Raw genomic sequence first — 19,581 nt, 5'->3', positions numbered from 1 at the left:
TATATAGATGTAGCCTGGTGCAGACTACAGATTAGAAGGTCGATTCTAAAGCTCATGGGAATTAATTCTGGAGTAACTTCCAAGTATGAGGAGAAGAGGAATCAACCTGCATTTATTAAAATCGATGATGTTAAATTTATTCCTGGGGTTAGGTGAGCAGCTAAGGTGGAAAGTGACCTAGGAGAACTCCTCTCTGCTCTGTTCCAAACTATGTTGCTCTTAGACCTTTACTTTTTACTTAATATATGCCTTTACTCTTTGCCTAATATATGCCAGGTTGAAATGCTCAGGAAGACAAATGCAAGCAGGAAAAATAACACCATGCTATCTGGCTTTGCATGCCTAAGAGTTAGAGAGGAATAGCCAGTCCCCATCCTATGAAAACCACACATCTTGGTCCTACTGTCTATGAAGGCTTTTTAAAGAAAATAATTAGCTGACTAGTATATTTACCTGGTTTTGGTGCATCAAACATAAGGCACTGCTTGATAAATATGTATAGATCACACTAATTAAGTACAAAAATTCATTACTTGAAGACTATTTGAACAGTGTGTATATTTAAAGTCAATAAAATTGACTTTGCAGTCATATTGATATTGAAACATCTTGTCCCAAATGCCTTATAAGTTTACAATCAGATATAAACAGCTTCTCTATATTGCCTGAAAAAAAGGAATATCTATATCAGAAATGCATGGATTCAAATCTAGTAGATCCTGCTATTATTTTGTTATTTCTGTAGCTTCAGAAGTTAAAAAATGCTTCTTTAAAGACCCATATTTTTGAATTTGTCCAGGTGATGAGATTTTGAGTCATTGGGATTGAGTGGTCACAGCCTAAGTTGCTGAATACCATCTGCTAGCCAGTCATGTTTTAGAGAACCTGTTCCCTGTCTAGGGCTCTCATGGTCCTTGTGGTAAGTGCTGGCTGCATTTACATGTGCAGCAGTGTTATAAATAGTGCATTTAATGTTGTAGAATAAATCAAAATTTCATGTTCATGAATGGGACCCTTTCTGCTCACAGATTTTTTTTTTTTTTTTTTTTTGTGGAAAATTATTTTGCCTTGAACAAGATCTCTCACTTTTGCCCCCTGACTGCTTTCCCTGTCTTTATATTTTCATATGTATATGTTTATGTTGTCTTCTCTTGTCTCTACAGGAAAACTGGAACTGGTATTAAGAGAGAAAAAAGTTTCTCCAAGCTAAAAGGGATTTAGCTATTAAATATCCATTAGTTCTATGTTTAAACCTATACATTGTTTGAAAATGTTAATCCTCATTAATTCATCTTGTTTATTTGCTAAATAAAAGTTGTCTCCCTCATCTTAAAATGGTTCCTTAGCTCTCCACTAAAATGTGACAAGAGATCATAGCAGCCTCTCGAAATTTTAGGGGAGAAGATAATAATTGTTAGAAATGTATGTAAAAACCTATAGATACTTGATTACAGCTTCCAGGGACAGGCATCTTGTTAAATTTTAAGTGTCTTAGCATTTGCTAAACTTCACTGTCTCTAATAATATCAGACATTTCCAAAATTTATTTTTACATGTAAGACTGTGCAGGTTTCTGTGAAAAGCAAGAAGCATTTGCAGAAATTTTTCAGACTAATGTAATCTCCCAAAAATTTTCCACTATAATCCATTATATTTTTCCATGTGCTTTTAATACATTTCTGAGAATATTCAGAATGAAGTGCAAAATTGGAAGCCCTAAAACAGTAAAAAAAAAAAAAAATAAATCATAATTTCAATGTTCAATTTCCTTGGTTTAGATTAAGATAAAAATTGTATTAATTTATAAAAATTTATGCTACCTATTTGTGTCTCATTATAACTTCTTTATCCTAAATAGACTCAAATCTGTATCTATGAATAAATGATGTAGAGTTATTTGTATTGGAGCACACGACTGCTGTGTACCACAGCAACACCTCTTTTTCCATGCTCTGTGCACTGAAGGTCAATATTAGATGTGTCATTACCTCATACACTATTTGGAATAGGTTTGCTTACTTGTGAAACAGAATGACTGAAATACCACTCCTCTTCATAGTAACTGATTTTCACAGTCTGTTCTTCAAGATTAATTCAAAATTACTGACAGTGATCATTTATGCATGAATGTTGTAGACAAACTGCACTATGCAGTTGACTGCTTAGTTGATATACGCTTTAAATCAAAGGTGTATTTGACAGTACATGAAAGATTATTTTGGAAACTAATTACAAATTAACAAATCATAAATATGGATATGCACAGTGCTGTGAAAAATGTCGTTGTTTACATTGGGGCTAGAAAGATTCCCAGTCCTTACTGAATTTTTCAAAATTCTTACTATGTACTGTCTTCAGTGATAGGTTTAGGTCTTTCAAAATAACTTCTTCAATTAAATAAACCAAACAACACCTCATATTCTCTGACATTGCCTCTTCCACTTTCATTTGGCACATATTATCCCTTGTATCTTTGTAGTCAAATAACTTTCTTGAATCATTTAATACCACAGTCTCTCTTTTAGCTGCTTTACTCAATCATGATTCCAAATGAATAACTGAACGTCTTATCAAAAGTACTTCCCTATTAGAATTTATTCTCTTCCTAGTAACTTGGATCAAATATTAATTCTTTTGGAGACTGAAAATCCACTCAGTGCATTTAAAAGCATAGGAAGCTTTAGAGTTTTGGATAGCTGGAGATCAAACAGAGTTTAAAGATAGCACAACTAAATATTTTAAAATTTTGAATTTGAATTCAAATGCATCAGATGTTTTTCCTGAGAAAGGTTTTTGAGGTTTTTGGGGTTATTTTCTTCCCCAATGAATGCTCATAGGTTTTATTTAATATAAATGATCCCTGCTTTTGCTGCTTTCATTGCTTCATCCTTAAAAGTTTTTTATGCAACTCTATGCAAAACTCAGCATATTTCTTTGACTACAGAGTTTTTAATTGTATCTTTTGTATCTGCCAAGAATGATTCACCTGACGTATATTTCTTTGTTACTAGCTGGTATCAGTGCACACAACCTTAGCTTGACAGGATTAATTTTGTCTGAATTTTCTCTCAAACTGTGTAACAGGCAAGGTGAACAGCTGAGAATTTAAGGCCCCTGAGTCAATGAATATAGATGGCAAGTGGCACATCCTAGTTGGGTTTTATCTTAGACTAATATAAATATTTAAGATAGGTGGTTAAACTGTTTTCTGGAGCTATTTATCTCTTTATATGAGGAATAGGAGGGGACTAATTGACAAACTGAGGATAGGCACCTCAGTGGCATTTTCCCTGTAGAACATTCTTCAACATTTTAGGACATATATGCATTTTCATTATTCCTCAGGTATTTTCTTAATTGGTGAATTTTTCATCTGGACAGAATTTCTAAAGGAAGAAACAACACCTTGCTCTCATTTATTTTCTTCAAATAATTTTAGGGAGTTTTTTAAACTCTGCTTTTTCTCAGTTTCTTAAATATAAAGATCACATCTCATGATCAATTTCTGCCTTAAGCTTTATGAGATTTATTAGCGAGTGAAAAATTCTCAATGTATGGAAAATTCAGGGAAAAAATAAATTCCTAAAGTAAAAGCATGTGAGAAAGCAATTATTCTTCATGGGCACTCTTCATCAGCCGTATATAAAGAGGAAATACTACTCTGGTAAGAAAGTCTTGATGTCACTATCCACAAATGAACATGTTGATCAAAGGACTAAGAATGACTTTTATGAAGCTGATCATTAATTATGTATGGTATGAATATAGAAGGAGGATCACATGAAAGAGTATCAGTATTGTCACATGGAGGCCATAATTTACTCTACAGAACAATTCAAGAAAAATTATATTAAAGTGCTTTCAGAGCCATATCTTTGAACCTAATAACTTATGACTAAAGTAAAACTAGTGACATTTCCATGTCACTTCACTTAGACTAACATTCAATTTGCTGTTATATTCATGCCATCAGAAACAGTAATGAAATGGCCATTAAAGATTTTACAGTAAAGTTCTAACCAATACAAAATGATGAGGAAAATTTTCTGATAATGAGCATTCTATTAGAATAAAAGATTCTCATAATGATATGAAATCACTATGTTCTTATTCTGAATACAATTTCCCATAAATACCTCCAAGAATCTATCTGACTTGACTGAAGCCTAAATCAACTTAAAGAAATAAACTGTAATGATATTTTCTTCTATTCCTCATTTAGTTTTACATGAAAACATGAGGATACTTCACAGTTAAAATATATGCCTTGTAAGTCATTACCTCATTTTGTCATTGTAGGTCAGTCCCAGTAAAGGATTCATGCACCCAAATAGGTGACACCCAGGAGGATGGGTCATTTGCTCCCTATGCAGAGGAAGATTTAGACATCTTAGTGGGAATCAGAGCAGCCACATTGTTGAGCAGCAAGCAGAAAAGCATCTGCAGATAACCAAAAAGCTGGTGCACACTTGATATTTATGTTAATTGCTTCAGGCTGGCTTAGGAAATTTCTGCTGCTTTTGTATGACCCAGAAAAAAGGCTTTTTGAAGAAGGTTGGCTTCAGGATTAGGAACCACAGCATTAAGATTACAGAACTACAGATTTTAAAGATTAAGATTAGATTTAAGTCATAAAGTTTTAATGGTCTAGATTCTACCAGGCAGCATGACAATATTGACTTTAAGAGTGCTAAGTGCCATTTATGGCTGGGCCTATTAGAAGCTAAGCAATTCATAATAGGAAAGAGATAAATAAACAAAAGAGAATTAGAGAAAGGATCAAGGAAGAGCTTTGTTTGGTGATGACCCTGTGGCAAAGACTAAAAAGATTTTTCAGCTAGGAAAGATGATTTAGAGTTCAGAATGGTCTACAGACTTGAGCTGAGGCTGGAAAAACTGATGGGTTATGATAGTTCTATGATTTTATGGTCTACCAGGCCAGTGTTGTGACTGAGATGAGGAACAGGATTTAATCAAACAGGAACCAACAGGAACCAATGCAATATGAGGGTCGTGTCTTCCTGAGAAAATAAAATAAAATACAAAATAAAATAATAAAAACAACCAAATCTGTCTTAAACTTGAGTAGAAACAGATACATAAACCAGTTAGAATTAAATTGAGGCCCAACTCATGAGGTAATGGTGGAGAGATATTTGCAAAAAGTCTAATAAGGATTTCCAAACTGTGGTGAGAATTGTGTTGGTGTGGATGTTGGCACTGGATTTGGCCCATGAGCCAGCTGGAGCTGATAAATCGAAGTCATGTTTGTTCTGATAGCTACAGATTACATTTGGGACTAGGCAGAGACTACTGGCATGGAGGTTGTGGATCTTCCATCAGTGCTTGGACTTGCTTCAGTTACTGCTCTATTCAGGTGCTATTCTATTCTAATACCCACCTATTCAGTTTCTTTTAATATTGAAAGACTTGATGGAAGTTGCTAACATCATGTTCGGACATGAGCCTTTTAAGGGTTGGCTGGGCAAGGTTTACTGCTGTTTTTCAAATTCTCAGATCTTTTGATACCATCCAGAATGAAAGCTCTGAAATCAATTAGTCACTCATTGATATGGGTGCACTGCAGACTTTAGGTGTGTTTGAGATTATTTGGTTATCATTGAATGGTAATGAAGTAATGCTTCCCTCAGTTTGTATACAAAACTTGGTAATTAAGTTAAATTAAAAATTGTGCAACTCAGTGAAAACCCACTACTGAAATTCACAAATAGTCAACCCATTTTTATAAGCTATTAATTTAGAAAATATCATAAAATATACCACATAGAAGATGAAAATATTTTCCTAAACAAGTAGAAACATCTGTAGCTTGTGCCTTGTCTTTATTGTTTCTTGAGGGTTTTTTTTTAATTGGTGATTAATTTAAATCCCTTGTCTAGTTTTCTTAGAAGGGTTATAACTGCTATGTTCTTATGATGATGAACAGAAAGGGGAACAAAAATGTAATAATACATCTTTGGTTCATCCCTTGATGATACAAAATATTTTAAAACTTCAAAAGTTCATTTTATTAAGGTACTGCTCATGTCAGCAACATTTACCTTCTATATCTGCAGGTTTATCAACTCCTTTACCAACATGTATTACAAAATTAATTGCATATTTCCTCTGTATTTTTCTTTCAAGAAATAAGCTTAATATTTTTCTCATTTTCTAATGTCAGTTGGGAGAAAATTGCAGAGAGCACTGAAATTCAAAATCATTCAGTACCATATAGAAAATCCATCAGCCTTTTCTGTCACAGCTCGCATTCCAAACAGTAGGGACTGAAAGAATGCCAACCAGTTACTATTAAAATGGCTTCTCCGTGTCCTAGAAGCTAAGGGAAAAAAAAAAATAACTACCACCACCACCTCCCCCCCCAGTAAAAACAAACCAAAACAAACATAAAAGCCACCAAAACCAACAACAATAACAAAAGAAAAACTAAACCAACAAAACATAGGGGGAAAAAAATAGAGTGAAAATCTGAAAAGAAAAATCAGAAATCAAATCATAGGCCATCTCTTCCAATTAATATTGTACAGTTTCAAAGTCAATATGGTACTTCTAGTCATGGTTTATATTAATGTCTTCACTGGGAGACACAAAGATGGATTGATAAAAATATCTGACAACTTCTTTAATTTTGCTCCAGAGAAATAATGGTCTGAAGTAAACATTGATCTAAATGTTAATTGATGGAGTTTCCTGGATTTTTAAGAAAGCAAAACATGAAGCACAGATGACAGAATTAATGAGAGTGTAATTCGAGGTATATGGTCTTTTTATTTCTTTTCAGCCTTACATAATTTCAGGTGAGACACAGCTTTTCATTTAGCATGTCACAATATTATCAGATGTCACACTCAAGCTACCATTGTAATTTTGATCATGGAGGTGAAGATGAAGGTGAAATAAACATAGAAATCAATGATTTAAAAAGCATGATCTACCCAGAGATCTTTTTAGTTATACTGATATGACCTTGTCATTTACAGTTTTGTCTGAAAAAATTAGAGATAATGGGATTATCTGAGGGATTATCCCTTAAGAGAAGTCCAATATCAGGGATATCATATGTGTTGTATGACTGAGGCAGGAGTGATACCTTAAGATTTGGTTGAAAGCTCATTTAGTGCTGCATACAATAGCATTGTCCACAAAAATCCCCAAATGTGATACAATGTGGTGTGCAATGGCATTCTGCTGATAATATAAATTTTGTGATATTGCTGTGAAATTTAAAACGAGTTTGAGATCAAAAGGAGATGCTCCCTTCAGCTAAAGTTTGATATGTCATGAGTAGTGTAAATAGCTCTGAGGTGCACATTATCAGCTTCGTATCCATTCAAAGCTCACAGTAAGTCCATAACTGCTGGTGTAGCACATGTATTTGACATCAATAATGATTGCCTGAATAGTGAGCTCAAATGAAGTAATTAAACAGCATTGATTTTGTTTAAAGATTAGGCCAAATACTTTGAGTAGGATTGCTGTCTTTTGATACCCCCCTAGAGATGAATATTTCAGAGGTAATTACCCATACCTCTTTTGTAGTGAGGGGGGAGAAATAAAAATTTATAGATTAGAATTAATCTGATGTTTTGAACAAGATAATTTGCGCCCTACCCACACATTTACAAACTGACTGCAAGATAACTGACCTAGGGTGTCAGATAAAACCTGCCTTAAGTATTCAGGGCAGCTTATAAGTGCACCAGACATCTGGATACTTCTAGAGCAGCAATGGAAAAAATTGTACAAGCTCATAGAGACATCAGTATAACATATGACTTCAAGCATTTTGTAGTTAGCATAATGTCAAATATGAATAAATAATGTACTAAAGGGTGGACAGAAAAGCTCTGAAGGTGCAGAATACAACTGAAGGTACTAGGGTTTATTTAATGGTTCTTCAGTTAAGCTTCTTCAGAAGCTTCTTCAGATTCTTCAGAATCTGGCTTGATAACACAGGTTTAAAAATATGATCTCACCAGCCTTAGGATTTAGAGAAAGTAGAAATTTGATGAAATAAATTGCAGGGAAAAGTAAAATATTTTCTTCTGCTAAACCACAAGAAATTCATGTTACCCAAGGCAGATTTATAGTATGTAGCAGAGGTTTGTATCTCAGCTAATTGTCTATATGTCCTTTACTGTCAACACTTATAAAGTGGAACTTCTGTGGTAATACTAGTTTCATCCTCAAGAATACTTCTAAAACAGACCATTTTCTACCATGGAAGACAGCTGTAATTTGATTTTGTCAGACAACTATACTTAACCTATGAAGTGAATAGTAGTCAGAGGTAAAGTAAGAAAAGTACAATATAAGAAGTCCCTTTGATTTGTAAATTTTTTCAAGATATCTATTCTATAAGTGCAATATAATTAAATACATATATAAGAAAGTATTTATGTGTTCTGTGGGAACATTATTGCTAAGACTGAAATTGAACTCCTTTCACTAATTCTGTGAAATGCCTTACAATCTCAAAGTCACCCCTTAAGATGTAAGTTTGGATCTCATCTTCACAAATGAGAAATTCATGGAATTGCATAGATATGAAAGGACTTATTTCCCTTTATTTCTTGTTTTTGTAGATCTCAGTTTGTTCATAGAACACAACATTAAATTTCATATAAACACAGTGTTGTAGTAAAGACTAAAATTCAAAAACTTCCTTTCAGTAGGAGAAAAAGCAAATTCCAACATTACCACAAACTGCTGCTGACTCAATACAGATCTAAATTCCATTTTCTCTTCCACAACTCTCAATTATTTAGTACTCTTTTCTGTCTGTTTGGTAAGAATTATTCAGGAAGAGTCATTTGCTTCTGAGAATTTTGTTGTATAAAGTAAGTAGACAAACAGATAAAGGTTAGAGAATAGGGAATAGATGAATTGAGATGTAGTATTAAGCCTTTAATATTAGTGCTTTGAATAACATTATTGTTTTTGGAGGCAGAATTAATTTTTTCACTGCAAGAATAGGTCTCTGAGTGATGTTTAATGAAGAATAGGTATGAGTCTCACAGAGAAGTGCCCCAGTCAGGTACTCATATATATTGATGATTTGTGGGAATCCAGGGCTTCCCTCTGTCTGCCCTGGAGGGCCTGGGACCCTGGCAGGGGTCAGGAACCCCCCTGTACAGAGCCCCCAGAGACACTCGCTGTGATCTCTGTCCATGGAAAAGAGTTTTCAATCTTACAGGATGAATTACAAGCTCTGATTGTTTGATATGAGTAATAATTAAGTGTGGCATGGGTGCAAAAGTAAAATTTCAAGTTTCTAGATTAGGGGTTCAGAGGGGACAAGATGGAGGAATTGGGTGTGTCTTGTCCTTTTCCTCCTTCTTCATGTCCTCCATGTTTCACTGTAGTGTTGGCATTTCTCTATTGGTTTAGGCTGGGGACACACTGCTCAACGTAGATGATAGATATTGGCACATTACTGTAAATATAGCACAGGTAGTTTCTGGTATATAATGTTTGTACCATCCCACTGAGGGCAGAGCCCCACACGCTGCCCTGCAGGACAGACCTGCGGCAGGGCAGCAGAACATGTTATAGATAAGCAAGAATAAACAACCTTGAAAACAGCACAGACGAATTATGGCTTCTTCTTTGGCAATGGGGCAAAAAGACAGAGACCTTCTGCAATCTCAGAATCATCGATACCTGCAGATTCCGACAATGATTGCTCCTGATTCTTCTTTTCTTCAAGATGAACAGTCCCAGCTCTCTCAGCTTTTCTTCATATGAGGGACGTTTCAGTCTCTTCACCATCTATGGGACCCTTTGCTGGACTTGCTCCTGCATGTTCATCTCTCTCTTGGAGTGGGAATCCCAGAGCTGGACTCAGCTTTCAAGCTGTCTCTTACCACTGCTGTGCAGATGGGAAGGATAACTTTGATTTCTTAAAAATGATCTTGTGAAGAGATGATGAGAGGTGGCAGAAACTCTCTCTTTTGTAAGAGTACATGAAAACAACCCAAAGCTATTTGGTCAGGAAAGTGAAATAATGTGGATAAACATCCCTTAAGATATACCCTCCATGATGTCACATATATATGATGAGCACTGCAGTATAGGGAACCTCTGTCCCTTTAAATAGTGTAGGTAGAAATTGCAGATTCTCACAGTAACTGAACAAACAGGATTATTTTCACATGACATTTAGCATTCTTGGCAGATTCCTAGCTGTTACTCCCCTCTAGCTATGACTGCACACCTGCAAATTTGAGATCTTAATTTCCTAGAGTGATGAACAGAAGAAATCCCAGAGTTTTTTTATCCAAATGTACCAGTTTGTTTATAGGGGTATAGTGCAGGAAACAAAATTCTATTTCTACTTATTTTCTATTGTTATTACAGTTTTTGATTTTTCTTCTGCCTGACTTTATTCCATAGCACACATTTTACCTGCACATTCTTAGACAAATCCAGAGAGCTGATGTGCTTGTGATGAGTGAGTGGCCTCTAAAGTTACCCAAAATGAGCCCATTAATTTTCCTCTGAGTTTTAATCTATTAATTATTTGCCTATTTAATTCCATGTTATTCCTTGTATGTACAAATTGTGATTGCATTGTTAAGTTGCACCATTTTTCTTTAAGATAAATTAGCTACAGTTTTCTAGCTCTCTTCAAAGCACTGCAGATCTTTTTTTATTAAAAAGATGTTATTTATTATGCCATGATATCTTAATTCAAACTTTTGAACAAGAGGTTGAAGAACTCATCTGTTTCTCTAACATGTAAGCTCTTCCTACAGATTGCATACTTCACTTTTTTCTATTTATACGTAGTATTTCTTTTGAGCTCAGAATTAGAATATCCCTGTATGTGTCTACATATATGTGTACATATAGAAATGTATATACCCACAGTATGTCAGAATTCAGTTAAAATACATTATTCTCTTCCTAATATAGTTTTCCGTTCAAAGTTTGCCACTGTAAAAATGTAGTGCATTGGATTTCTCCAAAAATCAGTAGAGCTCAGATAAGTATAAACCTCAGCTGAGCAAACAGCAAAGATAAGAGGGGAAGTGATGATCATCACTGATTTTTAAAGGTCTTATAGAATCAGAACAATTATTTTTATGGTTAATAGATTTATGTATCAGTTTATTTGTCTGTCTTAAAGAGAAATTAAGTTTGGAATACAGTCATACTCTTTTCATTCAATTGTTATTTAATTGTTTTTTTCTGTAGTATATTATTTTCTAATTAAAGCATAAGAGATGTTTTAATATAGATGTTATGTAAAAAAATAAAAAAAAGGACATTTATGTCTAACAAAGCAAATTAGAACAACTTTTGAAAATTATGATTAATATGAATGAAGACCAGTGTCATAGTATATGGTATTTCTGTGTATTTCTGTGTATGGCTAGAAATACATAGCTGGGAAATGGCAGTGAATCAGTAAATTCATCACAGCTGAATGAGTAAGTCTGATAATAGGTAATTTTTATGTAAAGCTGCTGTGTATGGCATCTAAGTCTAGCTTCCTTCTAGTTATGAGAAGCAAGCAATTCTTATTTTTGACAAATACTTTCAGGTGGAAAAAATAATGGGGAAGGAAGAGCATATCATGACTGTTGATGAGTTTAGTCTAATGATAAAAGAGAGAAGGACAAAACAAAATGATACAGAAGATAGGAGAGTGCATGGCATAATCACAATAAATTTAGTATATGTTTGTGTGCAATTTGTAGGAGTAATTCCAGGATTGGAAGAAAAAAAAAGGAAATAAAGCCATTCACCATCTGTTTAAACACTGTATTGCAGCAATCTGCAGCCCTTCATGCAGTCTGAGACACAAACACAGGACACCACATTCCAGTCTGTATTAATGTGTTTGGAGACTTATATGACTGAATTCTCTTTGCTTTGACTATACACAAGAGTTTGTCAATTTTGAAATCACAATCAAGGGATTATCCTACAATCAGTCATGGTATAGGTTTGCTAAATTAAAATCCTTATAGATCTTACAAATTGCATTCTAAAACACATTAGACTGTCTTAAAAATAAGAGAATTTAAGTATTTTCCTTTGTTTTAACAGTGTCCCTAGAGAAATTAAAACAACCAAACCAAATACTACTTTTCTCTTTTTTCACTGTAGCTTGTGTCTTACAAGAAAAATACCTGCCTAGATACTCATTTGCAGAGATAGTTTCAGTATAGTGCCCTGTAATTAATGGGTTCAAAACTAATCAGAGATGTAAAAGACTTTAATGACATGTTATAAAGAAAGTAGAATGAAAGAAATCTACAATAATAATTCTTAGATGGGTTTATACTAATTTCAAGTGAAAATTTTAATAGATGGATTAGCTTAATTGATAAAGATGTGATCCTTTTTGCACTTTTCAGGTCTAATTTAAGGAGATGAGTCTTGGAAACATACCTGTTAATCAATGCTGTTAGACATTTATGAGTAATCTTCCTTGTCTGTCTCAAAGGGATACATTTAGAAAGTGAGTTTCTGTTCTTTTTCAAAGCATTGTAGCAGCATGTTAGCTGAAGCACTCTAATCGCTCGTGCTTGAGAGTTTGTGACACTAAATGACAAATGGGAACCATGCAAAGCAATGAAGCAAAGATGAGAGGGGCTGCCAAATTTGTGACAACATGTGATTATGCACACACCACTCATGCTTATAGATACTGAAATAATTTCAGTAGCATCTGGCAGTGAAGAGGACTAGATCTATCAATTTATTCTATTGGAGAAATTTGCTAAATTCAGTGGCATACATGGATATTAAGATTTATTTTCAGCATTTTTAAAAATCAATTTATTCTTAGAAATTCTGCCTATGGTTCGGTAATTGATATTGTATTCTTATTTCTTTGCTGCTATGCTGACACTTATGGCCAGTTTCCTCCCCATTCAAGTGGAATACCATTCAAATTTGCATTTGATTTGATTGCTAGTAAATTTTTATTATTCAGCACATGGAATTATTCATTTTTTTGGCAGATTTGCATGTATGTTGTGTGTTACCTACTGTGATAACTTGTAAGACTAAGTGCTAGTCTGTCTGACCCTAAAAAAATTGTTCTAAAATTATACTAATGAATGGAATTCCTGGTGACAATCTTAAATGCAAAAAAAATTCCATTCTTTAAACAAGTAGGATTTTCAAAGCAGAAAGTTTGGCAGAAGACTATGTTTGCTAAAATTATGCTAACATAATAACTTAATTTTGGGTATCTTGTATTTTCTATATTATCAGGGAAAAGCGTAACAGACATATTGTTGAGTTTCTTCATTCCTGAAAAAAACCAATTCATCACCTACTTGGTTTTAATATCTGAAATAACAGTCAAGTGACAAAATACCCCAAATAAGAAGTCCAACTAGTTCTGGCCCAAGGAATCTGTCTTTCATACCTTATGCTGGATAATACCTTAGAGACACTCTCTAGCCTGCCCACACGGCAATCCATCCCTACTCAATTCTGTCACTTCAGTAATTATCACTGCATACAAATGTAACAATGCAGGAGAAGAGGCCTTTTCTCAAAGGAACTTTTATAAGGACACCATAAGTCACATATGGAAATGATACTTTTTTTTTTTAAACTAAGATGGATGCAAGGGTGATTGCTACCTCAGTTTAGTGCGCTCAGCTGTGTCTTTTGCTGGTATCACATGGTAGAGAAATGCAGTCAACTGCTTCTCCTTTCTTCCTCTAGTTAATTAGTGTCTGCATAGGAAAATTAGATAGCATTCATAGAGAAAATGGCAATTTTTCAAACAAATTCCCCTGATATGGACATATACAATAATGTTAAGACTGAGCACCTAATTTTCTCTCTAGTTTTCTAAAATTATATATTATAGGGATGTTATAGTCAGGGTTGTAACTAGAGTTCATAAAATCATGTTTTTATCTTTTAGATGGTATTTGGGAGATGTCAGCCGTTTTTGTGGAAAGGCTTATCACAGCATCCATTAATCTTTAGAGATGCAAATACTGTGTCAGTGATCTGAGCTAAAGAGCAAAAAATAGCTCAAATGAAGCATCCTTATATGAGTACTTACCCCTTTGTCCCTCATTTTTATGGTAGTGACCCATGTCTCTAAGGTAAACGGCTCAGTGCAAACTCACCGTATACTCTTTTGATGACTGCCTTTGTGTCTCAGAGTTTTATGGTTTCCTAAGACATCAGGAAGGTTGCAGCATGGGGTGAACACAGCAGGGTACCTGCACAGCAAGAAGCAACTTAAATAAGGCTGTGTTTTCTTACTGTTTGCCTTGGCAGAAGGGAACAGCTCATGGCAGAAGCAGCAGCTATTAGTAAATGGAAATGTTGGAGATGTTCCTGCTTCTGAAACCAGCCGTGCTACAGCTCTGTCTGTGTCCACAGAGCTGCCCAAAAGGCAGACTGGTTGGTGTGGCCCCTTGTAGGATCTTGCCAATAGATGGCTCCAGCTTGAGACAAAGTGAAACTGCAGGTCTTGTTGTGTGTGTAACAGCCCTGAAGACTCCGCAGTAGTTCTTGGGCCAGTGTCTTGCCCCTGTTTAATTTGTTTTTAAGGACATGGTAATTTTTTCCTATTAAGTGTAAGCACATCTAAATTGTCACAGAGTAGCAACAATCTGAATAAGCGAGCATTCTTAAGTTTAGGTTTTTTAGGGGCCTTTTCATCTGCTTCAAACTGGGCTATAATTGTTATGCATATGCAATTCCATCAAAACATGTAAGGTCTAGTTCAGTATACTCACACCTCACAATCGATTCAGGAAAATCATCCAACCAGAATTCTTGCTCTTTCTGAAGAATAGTACAATTGGTGCAAGGCTCTAAAATTCTATACTTGAAGAATAGGTAAACCTAGACTGGGTTATAGGCAATATCTCCTTATATGATATTTGTATTTACAAAAATTAAAACCAACTTCCCTGTAAAAATTCTGGTTCTCTTCCAGATGGTGACAGGTTTGCGATACCGTGGAATTTCATAATAATCTCCTTATGCTGCCTGGGTAATATAGCTATTACCCTGATTTGACATATGTCAAAATATCCCTATAGTCTCTGTCATGATGCTTAATGCACCTCATATGACAAGCTGCCTTAGGTCTTCAGCAAGTGTGAGTGAAGAATATTAAGTGAGCATAACATCAGTTCTTGTTCTATAAAGGTTAAAAGATGACATTTTTAATAGACTTGTGATATATCATCACAGTTCAAATCTATTGCTCTTTAAACTTGCTTAATAATAATGGTAACAACTATATCTTGTATGTACATAATGTTTTAAGAACATAAATTTTTTCAAAGTGTTGTACAATCAATGTTTTTAGAAGCCACATTTCCCTAAGATCAGAATTTGGTCATTCACAAGGGTTTAGCTTTTCAATTGCAACATTAGCACCAAACTCATTATTTTAGGAAGCAAAACCCCCAATATTAACTGCAAATAAGTTTAGTATATTTTAATATAAGAAAAGGTCAAGTATATGAATTTTCAAATCATGTCAAATTTGAGGTAAAAAATATTAAAATCTGCCATCATTGCTGATTTTGACTCCACAGTCATAAAGTCTGACTGGTCTCAGCAATTCCCAAAAAGATTTGCTGTCGGTAGTAAGAGACATTTTTGGCAAATAAAATTCAGGAGAATGTCAATTTCCATAAATGAAACAAACCCCCCTCCCCCCTGCCCCCAGTGTTTTGAAAAACTGAATCAAGAACTTGGTTGTTGGGGTTTTTCTCCTGTTAAAATTTTCATGGAACTTGTTTTGGGGATTGCTGAAAACAGGAATAAGCAGCACTTCTATCAGTAAAATAATCTTGTCCTATATATACAAAGTTATCTTTAGATATCTCCTCCTTGTTGGCCTCAAAAATGATTTATCTTTCCAGAACTCATTGAACATGATAGATTGGGACCATGGTATTATGGTCTAACAGCTGGACTCTCTACATGAAACAATTACTGCCAGTGAGGAAAGATGCTAGCAATTGGGTACAAGCCTAATGGAGACAGAAGGGAATGTTTTCAGCCCAGAGGTAATAATAGAGGGCTGTGATTTAATTATTTCTAAACTGATTAAAGCTAATAAATCTTCTAAATCTAAACTAGGCATGATTAAAAACGAACAACCAAGAAAAAAAAAAAAATTTTGATGTTTTGATTCAAAGTTTTTCCAGAGAGAGGATACTTCCTATTAAGATTAATGTCAAAACTATTTAGAGTCCTTTTTCATTATCCTTGAAATTAATGTTATTTTTTCCTGTTCAGAAGTGAACTTTTGTGTTTTCTTCTGGCACAAAGAGCAAAATCTATTTTGAAATCCTACTTTATCATTTACCCCAGTTAAAAAAACATGGTAAAAATAATGAAAGGCTCAGAGAAGCTCAATATACTATTTAATCATTCTGTCAGAATTTTTGCATGCACATCCTCATGACCTCACAGTCAATAGGCTTGTACAGCTAATCACATACCAAATTATCACTTTTTTGATACTAGAAGGAAAAAACAAAAAACCCCAAGAATTTAAACAATAAAGTCCAGGGCCTTGTTTCCTTTCTAGGTTGTTTCTTTAAGACTATATATTGCATGAGTTATACAAGAAAATATTCCAATTAAAATATTTCAAGATAATGATTGCAATAAAAGCAACAAGAATTCTTTCCTCCACATTTTTAATACTTAAAAATTCATGTAGTAATAGGTTCAGAAAGGTTCTTGTAGTGACAGCAGACTAGAGAATTTTGATACAAAAAAAAACCTATTTGAAAGAGTTGTCTTATGTAGTTCCTTTGATGCATAAAACTGATTTGCTGCAATTTTTGTTTTGATGCGAAAATCAGTTTGTCTCATGAGATGGAAAGTACAGAAGCTATTATATGTAATTACTGGTTGGTGCTAACAAGAACAAAGTTTAAAAGCTAGAAAAATTTGAAAGATAATTTTATAATAAACTTATGATATAACCATTGATATTAAAATGAAAATGACCTTTGGATTTGCAATTGGCATGCAAAATGACTTTTGCTTCTTGGATGAGCAGGGGGTCTTAGAAGCCAGAAAATATTTTGTGGCTTGTCAGACATGAAACAATAGCACCAGCAAATGGTACTTTCTAGATTCTGCAGCAATGATCTATTCAGCAATGCATTTTTCTAGAAAAAACCTTGAAGTTTTATTCTAAGGCAGATGAAACTATCAATTAGACCAAGCAAATGTTACTAAAAAAAGATGTAACCAAAAGAAATTAACAATAAGATCTTTTAAAGTTATACATTTCTATACAGATGTAATAAAACACAAGCAAAAGAAGGACAGAAAATAAACCAAACATGAGCTTAGGGAACTTTCTGGTTTTCTTCTCAAAAGTAGAAGTCCTGAATTCAGTTTCCTCTTCTGTGTGCTTAAATTTCAGTCCAGACTGCCTTCCTTCCAGGAGCCACTCCGAGTGTTTGATATTGAATTCTCCTGTCTGTTAAGGAGTCTTTTTAACTATCGATATTTTTAACCCTCTAAAAGCCAACTAAATAATTTTTTATTTATCTGGATGATGAAATGAAATAAACCTGGAGCCGGCCAAGCCTTGGATCACACCAAATGGGAGAGCACACCAGTTTTAGACCCTCATCAGAAAGATGTACAAACTGGCAAGAGATCAGTAGGGGATGGTTATCAGAGTGGAGAGGATGGGTATGCTGGGATTTTCCTTCAGAAGAGAGCACTAAGAGTGGATCTCTCTCGTGTTTCATTGCTTGGTGGGGCGGATGCAGCAGATGGAGCCATACTCTTCCTAGAGGTGCAGGGTGAAAGGACTGTTTGTCACAAATTGCAGAATGAGAAATTGCAGCTGGATGCAAGGAGGAATCCCCTGTGAAAGCGACAGTCCTGGAAGAAGTTGCCCAGAGACACTGTGGTGTATCTATCCCTGAAAGCTCTCAGAATTTAGTTCACATAACTGCTCAGTAGCACATGCTTTTAAATTTGTCTCTGAAGCAAAGGGATGAGAACTCCTGAGACAGAAAAAAAGCAGTTTGTGGAAGGAACAAAAGACCTTTGTATTTGTCACTTTTTCCTGTCTCATGTACCCCTGTTCAGTAGTACATTCAGGGTTTTATTTAGTTCAGTACAAGGAAACAAACATCTACAGAGCCAGTAAAACCTCACATTTCCTGCCAAAATTTCAGAGAACTGTGTGGTACCATATTAATTGTTTCTAATAAATTTTAAAAGATGCTGAAAAGAAAAGTACATTTTAATGTGCAAAAAATTTCTTAAAATACAAACAGCATAGAACCTCCGTTCAGCTGCAAAAGGTTTCTGGCCCTTTCTGTGCATGTGCTAACTAATCAGCAGTCAGAAAAGAGGGGATGAAATGCTTTGGGTAGTTTATTTGCCATATTGCTGATAGTAACCCTGGAGATACAGTTTACTCAGAAATTAATTATGTATCACATTTTACAAATAAATGCTTTAGACTGTGATTTATTTTTAAATATTTGAACTGAGTAGCTCTTCTCTGTGAAATAAACTTCTGTACGTTACCCACCTTTATGGACAGAGCTAGAGAAGTCAGAGCATTTAGGTGTGACACGTGACTTTGACTTTTCCTGCAAAAATAAGATTTTTCTTTTGTGAGATACATAGACTAGACAAAGAGATGAAGGGCAGCTAATGAACACTAGTAAAATAAGAAACTTCAAGTATTTTTCATTGAGATCTGTAGCTCATTCACATAGCAAACCATTAGATTAAAACTATATGAGAAAATGTCCTTAATGCTGAGAAAGTATAGTCTTCTTCCACAGACTGGAAAAACAAACAAACAAAAAAAGAATGCTATGCTAATTTTTGAGATTAAATCTCAAAAAATGCTCAGAAATTTAGAGTTATGGGGATCACATATGATTATGTGATGCAGATTGCTCAGGTTTGTTTTTAAAAGAAAAATACGAAATTGGTAAAAATGATGTGGTCATATTTTATTTATATGGAATACCTCTGATGGTTATATTTTTTCATTAGTATATCTGATAAAACCAGGACACATCCACCATATTTGTTACCATTTCAAGCTAACACTTCCAATTAATTATTTCTGTTCATAAGTAACATACGTTATGTGATATGAGTTGAAATGTTTATGTACTCAGTCACTGCCCAAAGAGTATTTTTGGGGGCTGTGCTATATTGCATTGCTCTGCAAAGTGTAGAACTGGTAGACAATATTTCATTGGGGTTTTCTTCTGACAGAAAATTATGTTTGCAAGACTAATGTACTTTGTACTACTCTTGTAAGGCCTAAGAAGTAGAACTTGTCAGACTCATTGTCTAGGTTTTCCTTGTCCTGAATTTTATTTTACTTTGTTTATTGGTTGGTGCAGCTTTAAAATGAGATTTCCTATTATCTAATTTTTTTTTTCTTTTGCATAGTTTTGATAAGTAAGTTTAAATTTAACACTAGGAAGAAGTTGCTTTCTATTTTTTTTTTGGTGTCAAATTAATCAGTGTCATGATGCAGAGCAGAGCGTAGGGATGGGATGAGAGGAAGGTGGTGGAAATAGAGGAACACAATACCAT

The sequence above is a fragment of the Taeniopygia guttata genome, chromosome 3 (genome assembly GCF_048771995.1).
Source record: "Taeniopygia guttata chromosome 3, bTaeGut7.mat, whole genome shotgun sequence".
In the NCBI taxonomy this organism is placed as follows: domain Eukaryota; kingdom Metazoa; phylum Chordata; class Aves; order Passeriformes; family Estrildidae; genus Taeniopygia; species Taeniopygia guttata.
The sequence above is the reverse complement of the archived record's forward strand: the minus strand, read 5'-3'. Positions refer to the sequence as shown.